Raw genomic sequence first — 10,526 nt, 5'->3', positions numbered from 1 at the left:
CAATCCTAGGGAATGATCTCTCATAAGTGGGGAGGACTCACATGCAGTAGAGGCCCCAGAGTGACAGAGAGGAAGAGCTCCGCTCTCCTATTTTGCCTCCTTGATTTTTACCCCCATGCTTCCTTGACTTCCTAGGTAATTTGGTTGAGTGAAATATCTCCCCAGAGAAAACCTGGATATTTTAAATTTGAAAGATAAGGTTAAGATACAGGGGTGCTCCTGACTCATACATAGCCGGTTGGCTGCCTCAGTTACTTGCTTAACTCCTGACAACCTGAGCCACCTCTTCCAGAGTATGCAAAGCTGTGACATTGCTCCTTCAACATCCTGCAAATTTGGTGGGGTGGGCAGCTTGCTGGAAAGATTAGTGTCACTGGCCACTAATCTTATAGTCTTCTGCTTATTCAGGAAAGTTATCATTATGTTCCAGCAAGGCAGACATAAAGTAAATCTTATTTTTATTTAGATGTAATGGGTGAAAAGAAGGAACAGCAAGAATCATTTTTAAAAATCATTCTAAAACACAATTCTTAGTGTTTCACAAATGTTGACATGTAATTCAACTGACCAAATTTGCCTTTTCTCTTGCTTTCATTTAGGGAGGGGGAAAAAGTGCTCCTTCTTGTTTATATGGTGCAAACAAAACTGATGATTTTAAAAAAGGAAATTCATTCAATCGATGTATCTCTTTATACATAAATTCCAATTAAACAACTGGTTTGATTGATTTCCCCTCTGCCAGCCTAAGTTAACTATATTAATTTCTGATAGTCTCATTTCTAAACTTCAGTCAAAGGACATTTGTAGGTCTGGCTGCATAAGAATCACCTTGGGAGCTTTGCAATAAATATAGTTTCTTGGGCCTCATTCCTGATACTTCAGATTCAGAAGCTCCTGGCCCCGGAATCTATATTTCAACAAAGATCTCGGCTATCGGTAGCAGTCTTAAATTTGTCACATATAATACCAAACTGGCCATTCAGATGACAAATAGAGATATTGTAGTTTCCTTAGGATCTCTTCCTCTGATTTCCTTCATGATTTATCAGCCAGATTATTTGATCAGTCCTCATAAGTTAGCATATGTAACCATGGTGTCGTTTTAGAGCACTGACTTCTAAGCTCATGGGGCAGGTGGGGGATATGGGGAGAATACACACTGGGGGCTATTCTCTCTCTCTCCTTACTCATCCGTTATGACCATTGATATCTTTCTATATATTTTCCCCAATATGGTAAATAAGTAAGTGAATGGATGAACAATGACACTGCATTCTAAGCAGGAGCAGAGATCCTGAGAAGAGGCAAATTTAAGTGTTCCTCTGGGCTGTTTCAAGCCTGGAAACTGTCTTCAGATGAGATTTTTGTAGCATTGACTAAGCCATCTGCAAAGTCTGAGGGTACCCTTGTCATAACCACTGGATATTCTTGACCAAGGGAGTTGCATCTCTAATTCCTGCTGATGTCAGTTATTTCACTGGTTCCATAGCTGATGGCCTCAGCCCCTAAAGCCAGCCAGCTTTTTGGCCAGTCCTTGTCATTAATCAGAAAGTGAGTGTGAGAGATGTGGGAATATTTTTTCCAACCCTAGGAGAACAGGGCTATGGGTACCTAGAAAAACAGGCATGCCTTAATTTCTAAGATATTTAGAAAAATCATTTTTTATGTAAGAATGTCAGCAATCTGGCAAACGACTTTTAAAAGGAAGTCTAGTCTGTTAAAATGTCCCAATATGGGACAAATGTGGTATTTTTCCAATATAGTCAGTTGGAAAGGAAACAGCTACAAACATTTTAAAGGATCTGATGCAGCCCTGAGCCATCAGAGCAGGATACTTCCGGAAATCTTTGCAGCTAGGTTTCTTTTAACATATTTTTATTTATTTTTTTAAAAGATTTTATTTATTTATTTGACAGAGAGAGACACAGCAAGAGAAAGAACACAAGCAGGGGAGGTGGGAGAGGGAGAAGCAGGCTTCCTGCCAAGCAGGGAGCCCGCTGCGGGGCTTGATCCCAGGCCCCTGGGATCGTGACCTGAGCTGAAGGCAGATGCTTAACGACTGAGCCACCCAGGCGCCCTGCAGCTAGGTTTCTTGAGTAGCGGAAACATTCACATAGCAACTAGTGAGCTGCAGAGGGATATGAGGTGGCCAAACGGTATAATGATTACTTAGGTGGGGGAAAAAGAACTCCTATGATTGCCCTGCTACACATACTCACAAAAGCAGAAATGCCTTCATAGAAAACATATTGAGGATCTAAATACAAATCTAGCTTTGACATGTTCCATCATGCTTGTTACAGGGCTCACAACATGAATTCATCTTTATCCCCCATTTGTTTGGTATAGTTGTTGATGACAAATCCATTTGGGATGACCTATATTGATAGATGGATGGTACATGGGACCCATGAATATCTTTCCAGTCCCACCTCTTTGGAACTTGACACCCTGCCCACAGAGGTGGACACCTCTTACCTTTATTCATGCTGTATATCCCCTACCTTCAGACCATAACTGATTAGATCAGAACCAGGCACCTGACCCAAGCTGGATTGATCTCATTCTCTCTCTTCAGACTCTGATATTAAATTAGCTCAGAATTTACATATGGTAAAGTTTATACAAGCCACTTGAATAGTGATGTTGGAGGACGGAGGTGTTGGATTGCTTCATTTTCTTAAATGGCAAAGGAATTTAGAATTAAAAATAATGAAATAAAAGAGAGAATTCAGGAACAATTATATATGATTTTGTGACAAATTCTCATTTCTTCTCACCTACTGATACCATGAGGAGAACAATGAAACACTGATGTCTGTTTCATTAATAATAAGAGCAATAATTTTTTGTCATAAAATGCAGCGAAATGGTTTATTGTTAAATATATTCTTTTTATTATTATTAACATATAATGTATTATTTGTTTCAGGGGTACAGGTCTGTGATTCATCAGTCTTACACAATTCACAGTGCTCACCATAGCACATACCCTCCCCAATGTCTATCACCCAGCCACCCCATCCCTCCTACCCTCCACCACTCCAGCAACCCTCAGTTTGTTTCCTGAGATTAAGAGTCTCTTATGGTTTGTCTCCCTCTCTGGTTTCATCTTGTTTCATTTTTTCCTCTCTTCCCCTATGATCCTCTGCCTTGTTTCTCAAATACCACATATCAGTGAGACATATGATAATTGTCTTTCTCTGATTGACTTATTTCGCTTAGCATAATACTATCTAGTTCCATCCACGTTGTTGCAAATGGCAAGATTCCATTTTTTGATGGCTGCATAATATACCATTGTGTGTGTGTGTGTGTGTGTGTGTGTGTGTGTGTGTGTGTGTGTGTGCCTACGTGTATCTTCTTTATCCATTCATCTGTCAATGGACATCTGGGTTCTTTCCAGGGTTTGGCTATTGTGGACATTGCTGCTGTAAACATTGGGGTGCAAGTGCCCCTTCAGATTACTATATTTGTATCTTTGGGGTAAATACCCAGTAGTGCAATTGCTGGGTCGTATGGTAGCTCTATTTTCAACTTTTTGAGGAACCTCTATATTCCAGAGTGGCTGCACCAGCTTCCATTCCCACTAACAGTGTGGGAGGATTCCCTTTCTCCGCATCCTCACCAACATCTGTCGTTTCCTGACTTGTTAATTTTAGCCGTTCTGACTGGTGTGAGGTGGTATCTCATTGAGGTTTTATTTGTATTTCCCTAATGCCGAGTGATACTGAGCATTTTTTTCATGTGTCTGTTGGCCATTTGGATGTCTTCTTTGCAGAAATGTCTGTTCATGTCTTCTACCCATTTCTTGACTGGATTATTTGTTTTTTGGATGCTGAGTTTGGTAAGTTCTTTATCGATTTTGGATACTAGCCCTTTATCTGATATGTCATTTGCAAATATCTTCTCCCATTCTGTCGGTTGTCTTTTGGTTTTGTTGACTGTTTCCTTTGCTGTGCAAAAGCTTTTTATCTTGATGAAGTCCAAATAGTTCATTTTTGCCTTGCTTCCCTTGCCTTTGGAGATGTGTCTAGCAATAAGTTGCTGTGGCTGAGGTCAAAGAGGTTGCTGCTGTGTTCTTCTCAAGGATTTTGATGGATTCTTGTCTCACATTTAGGTCTTTCATGCATTTTGAGTCTATTTTTGTGTATGGTGTAAGGAAATGGTCCAGTTTCATTCTTCTGCATGTGGCTGTCCAATTTTCCCACACCATTTGTTGAAGAGACTGTCTTTTTTTCATTGGACATTCTTTCCTGCTTTGTTGAAGATTAGTTGACCATAGAGTTGAGGGTCCATTTCTGGGCTCTCTATTCTGTTCCACTGATCTATGTGTCTGTTTTTGTGCCAGTACCACACTGTCCTAATGATGACAGCTTTGTAATAGAGCTTGAAGTCCAGAATTGTGATGCTGCCAGCTTTGGCTTTCTTTTTCAACATTCCTCTGGCTATTTGGGGTCTTTTCTGGTTCCATACAAATTTTAGGACTTTTTGTTCCATTTCTTTGAAAAAAGTTGATGGTATTTTGATAGGGATTGCATTAAATGTGTAGACTGGTCTAGGTAGCACAGACATTTTAAAAATATTTGTTCTTCCAATCCATCAGCATGGAAAGTTTTTCCATTCTCTGTGTCTTCTTAGATTGCTCTAGGTAGCATAGACATTTTAACAATACTTTTTTTTCCAATCCATGAGCATGGAATGTTTTTCCATTTCTTTGTGTCTTCCTCAATTTCTTTCATGAGTATTCTATAGTTTTCTGAGCACAGATTCTTTGCCTCTTTGGTTAGATTTATTCCTAGGTATCTTATGATTTTGGGTGCAATTGTAAATGGGATAAACTTCTTAATTTCTCTTTCTTCTGTCTTGTTGTAGGTGTATAGAAATGCAACTGATTTCTGTGCATTGATTTTATATCCTGCCACTTTATTGAATTCCTATATGAGTTCTAGCAGTTTTGGGGTGAGTCTTTTGGGTTTTCCACATAAAGTATCATATCATCTGCAAAGAGTGAGAGTTTGACTACTTCTTTGCTGATTAGGATGCCTTTTATTTGTTTTTGTTGTCTGATTGCTGAGGCTAGGACTTCTAGTACTATATTGAATAGCAGTGGTGATAGTGGACATCCCTGCCATGTTCCTGACCTTAGGGGAAAAGCTCTCAGTTTTATCCCCATTGAGAATGATATTCACTGTGGGCTTTTCATAGATGGCTTTTATGATAGTGAGGTATGTACCCTCTATCCCTACACTGTAAAGAGTTTTAATCAAGAAAGGATGCTATACTTGTCAAATGCTTTTTCTGCATCTATTAAGAGTATAGATGTCCTTTCTTTTATTAATGTAGTGTAATACATTGATTGACTTGCGGATGTTGAACCAACCTTGCAGCCCAAGAATAAAGCCCACTTGGTCGTAGTGAATAATCCTTTTAATGTACTGTTAGATCCTATTGGCTAGTATTTTGGTGAGAACTTCTGCATCCATGTTCATCAGGGATATTGGTCTGTAATTCTCCTTTTTGGTGGGGTCTTTTTCTGGTTTTGGGATCAAGGTAATGCTGGCCTCATAAAATGAGTTTGGAAGTTTTCCTTCCATTTCTATTTTTTGGAACAGTTTCAGAAGAATAGGTATTAATTCTTCTTTAAATGTTTGGTAGAATTCCCCTGGGAAGCCATCTGGCCCTGGGCTGTTGTTTGTTGGGAGATTGTTAAATATATTCTTGATATACCTTAATGAGAAAAAAGAATGGTTCTGCCTCTCATGGCTGGAACTGTGAGTCACTACATCATCATCCAGCTGACACCTCACTGGGGCTCCCTGAGATGTTTGGGCAGAGGACAAGGCCAATGGCCTACTGTGCATTATGAAGTGTCCTACTCCGAACTCCTCTCCAGAGTCCAGGGATGAATAACATGTTTCAAGAGGTTCTTTACCTTTGCTGGCCTCACCTAACTTCAACTCCCTTTTTTCTATATTTAGTTTTGATGCTAAATCAATCAATCAATCAAACAAACAAACCTTGGAAAATAAACCCAATGAAAAGAGTAAAAAGAACAGAATTTCTCTCTAAATAACATGTATCCCATGATCTTCTGCTGAGTTCTCCTTGGCATTATATCACAATGCTTCTCAAACTTTAATGTGTACACAAATCAACTGAGGATCTTGTTAAAATTCAGACTCATTGATTTCATATGTCTTGAGTGTGTCCGAGATTTATCTGCAGTTCCAGGAAGCACCCAGGTAGTGCCAATGGCCCTCATTTTAAGTATCAAGTTTTTAAGGTCTAGTGAGAAGACACTGGCAAATACCTCCGCCCAAGTTAGGAAAATGCTCCATATTATGCTACCCAAATGAGAAAAAAAAAGAGACTGAGAGGGGTTCTTAAAAGAAAGAATCCCAAGCGCTATTAAAAGAGAATTCATGACACAGATATAAGAGTATTCAACTTTTTCTCAGTCCTGTGTCTCCTTGGCATTCTGGGTTTTGATAAACATCTCAACTCTAGTTCTAGAGTGAAGAAAAGGGGAAAAGGAGGTTTGATTTCCTTATGGTCATTCCTACATAGATTTTTTTTCAATAGTGATAGTTAAATAGTTAATAGTTAAATAGTTAAATTTATTTCTATGTATATTACCAAATTTAATCCTGAAGCAACCTAATAAAATAGGTACCATTATTTTCTCCTTTATAGAGGAGGAACTTGAGTCAGATGAGTATTTGCCCAGAGTCACAAAATTAATAAGTGGGAAAGCCAGGATTTAAACAAGAATTTTTAGATACTTATTCTCAACCTCTGTGATATCCTATTAGATTTTAAATCAGTGTAAGAATTTTAAATAAATAAAGCTATTGTTCAAGTCTTACTGAAAACTGTCTTTCATTTTTAAAAACTTGGGTGTTTGATTTAGAATTTGCTGTCTTAATCAGAAGGAAAATTTGATTAACACCCTTTGTCCTTCTGGCTTTATATTTTGTATCCTCTGTTCTCCATGCAAAGGCCAGATTGAGAATTGAGTAGCAGAAGGAGATGAAACCAGAATAAAATAAATAGAAACCATTTCACTGGTAACAGTGTTCTTGTATCCCCTTTTAGAAGAAGAGATTTTGAAAGGGTTATTTTATCACCATCTGTGAGAAATTCAGTTTCAATTACAGAAAAAAAAATTTGAAAATAATTTATGGAGCAAATTTTGCTCTAAACTGTGAAAAAGTTGTTTTTTTTTAACAGAAGGATGTGAAAACTGGTAGAACAAATCATCTCTTTTCTATGAAGTAAACTTGATGTCACTGAAGAAAGCTGAGGCTCCCAATGGACTCTGGGAGAGGAGAAAAATATACTCCCATGTAAGTCTCAGCCCCAGAGATTTTACTTCTTAAAATTTACTTGCATAGTTACAAAATTCTATGGCAGTTGAATGCCATTCCTCTTAGCCAGACAGCTGTCTCTCACATTTTCTTCCCTATGGAGCCAATATTTATTTCTACCAGAAGACTCTAGATCACAAGTCATTTGACACTTCTAGTTTATCTTCGTTAGCTGAAAAGATTAATTTAATGCTTTCTCTACTGCATATTACAAATAGTTTTGAGAGCAGCAGCTTCGTTTAAGGAAAAAGTTTCAGAACATGACATTCTATTCACTTGGATTCCTAGGCCATCACAAGGTTTGCCCTCATAAGCAAACATGAAGCTTCTGCCTCATGTTGAAATGCATTGCCTCATTACGTTATGGATGTGGCCATCACAACCATGGCCTAGATCCCCTTCCAGATTTAAGACTCATTCCCCAGCTGCTGGGCATGTTAGAGGCTGAGGGCTTACACCTGAGCCTTCTCTGAAACTTCTCCTATATGTGAGCTGCCTCATTCAGGGTCTCACCTCATGCATGGAAGAGTAGACGTGAGGAGATGGAAGCCCAGCTTCCTTGCCTCTCTTTGGGCACCTGGAATGTCCATCCCACATCCAAAGCACCCCATGGGACCATTGGAGGCTACAGCTGCAAATGTATCACAGTTCAACCTCTCTCTGCCCATTCCAGCTTTTCTGTTTCCTCACAAGTGTGGTTCCCAAGAACATTCACCAACAAAGCTCCTGTGTGGAGATTTGAGACTCAGTCTTGGATCCCAACCTGCACCATGGCCAGTGCCCTGGGACACTTGGCCCCATTACAAAGACATCATTCCCTCATTCATAAGTCCCTTCATTCATTAATTCATCAAATATTTTTCAAGTTTCTACTATGCCGGGCATAGTATTAATTGCTGGGGATATGATGGTAAATAAGACAGATGTGATGTCTGACTGTATGGGGATACTGATGGGTTTATAAGAAAAGAAGCAGGTAGTTATACTAAATTGAAATATTTGCTACAATAGGAGAAATCCAAGGAGGGAGGACCAAAGTGGTTTTCAGAGATTAAATTATTATGTCACCCCACAAGCAGTGTACAAGAGTTCCAGCTCTTTCAAATCCTCACCAACATTTCGTATGATCAGTCTTTTTAATTTTAGCTCTTCTGACAGGTGTGTTGTGGTATCTTATGTGGTTTCAATTTGCATTTCCTTAAATATTTCATGTGCTTTTGAGATTTCATAGGAAATTTAGTTATGATGAGTCTTGGTTAGTTATGATGAGTTTTCTTAATTTCAATTTTCTAAATTTAGTTATGATGAGTCTTGGTTTAGTTATGATGAGTTTTCTTAATGTGTCATATGCTTGGCATTTATTAAAGTTTTGGATCTGTAGGTTTATAGTTTTGATCAAGTTTGGAAAAATTTCCAGTATTGTTTCTTCAGATATGTTTCTGTCCCATTCTTCTCTCTCTCTCTCCTCTCATTTAGAGTTCAAATGCATGTATACTTGGTGACTTGAAGTTGTCCCGAAGCTCTGTGGTGTTCTGCTCATTCTTTTTGATTGTCCTTTTTCTCTGTGTTTCATTTTCAATAGTTTCTATTGCTGTGTCTTCAGGTTCATTACTTTTCTTCTGCAACATGTGTTTTGCCATTAATCCCATCCAGTGTATTTTTCATCTCTGACATTGTATTTTTCATCTCTAGAAAGAAGTTCTATTTGCGTCTTTTTAAAATATGTTTTATGTCTCTACTTAACATATTCAACCTTCCCTCTAGCTTCTTCAATATATAGAATGCAGTTATAATTACCTTTCTGACGTCCTTTGTGAATTTTAATGTTGGTGTCAGTTCAGGTTCCATTTCAGTTGATTGATATTTCTCCTCATTATGGATCACATTTTCCTGCTTCTTTGCATGCTTGGTAACTCTTTATTGTATGCCAGAAGTTGTGACTTTGATCTTGTTGGATGCTGGATATTTTTATATCCCTATAAATATTCTTGAGCTTTGTTCTGGGATATGGTTAAATTATAGTTTTGGTCTTCCTTTTATCATTTGTTAGGCCAATATAGAGCAGTGTTTTGTCTAGGTCTAATTATTCACTGCTACTGAGGAAGAACCTTGTGATTATTCTACACAATGCTCCATGAATTATGAGTTTTTCCAGTCTGGCTAGTAGAAAAAGGCACTATTCCTGACCCCATATGAGCTCCAACTACTATTCCCCAATTCTTCTAAGTAGTTATTCACTTGACTTCAGGTAGTTTTTCTACATGCACGCGCTGGTCACTACTCAGATGAATACTTGAAAGGGATACTCTACATATCTCTGGAGCTCTCCCTCCATGCTCTCTACTCTCTGGTACTCTGTTCTGTGTACTCTAACCACTGCGATCTCCCTCAACTTTGTCTCCTTAGCACGGGAATTCTGCTGAGTTACACTTAGGTTCTCCCTTCCCAGCTGAGACCTAGAAACACTTTCAAGGCATTAAACTTGTAATTGCAATTGTAGGGCTCACCTCATTTGTTTCCCATCTCCTAGGCTTCATGCCTACTTTTGCCTAGTGTCCAGTGTCTTAAAAAGTATTGTTTCATTTTTTCCTATTTTTTAGGAACGAGGGTAAATTTGTTCCCAATTCCTCCAGCTTGTCTGGGAATATTGCAAGATTTTAAACAGAGAATGACTTGGTGGATTTTGAGAAACACCCAGTCTACAGTATGGGGAATGTTGAACTAAAGCAAACCTGGAGACAGGCAGAGAGTCAAATGAAGAAGCTTTAGCACAGGTTAAGTGAGATATCCTAATACGCAGTAGACTGTATCATCCTGCTTTGCCAATTATTGTCAAAGAGGAATCATGATAGTCACCATCATGTAGAGAGGAGAGAGAATGATGTGTGTGTGTGTAAGGATTGATAGGTAGTATATAAAAATACAAAGGAAGGAGTCAACTTTCCAGTCCATCTCCAGTGCAACATGGTGTGAGGCATCTCATGGATTAACTTTATGTTGCAAAAATATATCAAAGCATTATTCTGCATGTTAGTATATTTCCTCCCTCCTCAGCTTGTTCACTATTTCTCAGTCACCTTTCCCCATAACAAGCAATTGAAAAAAAGAACACTCAAAGAATATTTCAAATATATACAGAGAATGAGTTTTTCATTC

This window comes from Phoca vitulina, unplaced genomic scaffold (assembly GCF_004348235.1).
Source record: "Phoca vitulina isolate PV1807 unplaced genomic scaffold, GSC_HSeal_1.0 scaffold4, whole genome shotgun sequence".
NCBI lineage: Eukaryota > Metazoa > Chordata > Mammalia > Carnivora > Phocidae > Phoca > Phoca vitulina.
This window is presented reverse-complemented; position numbering follows the sequence as displayed.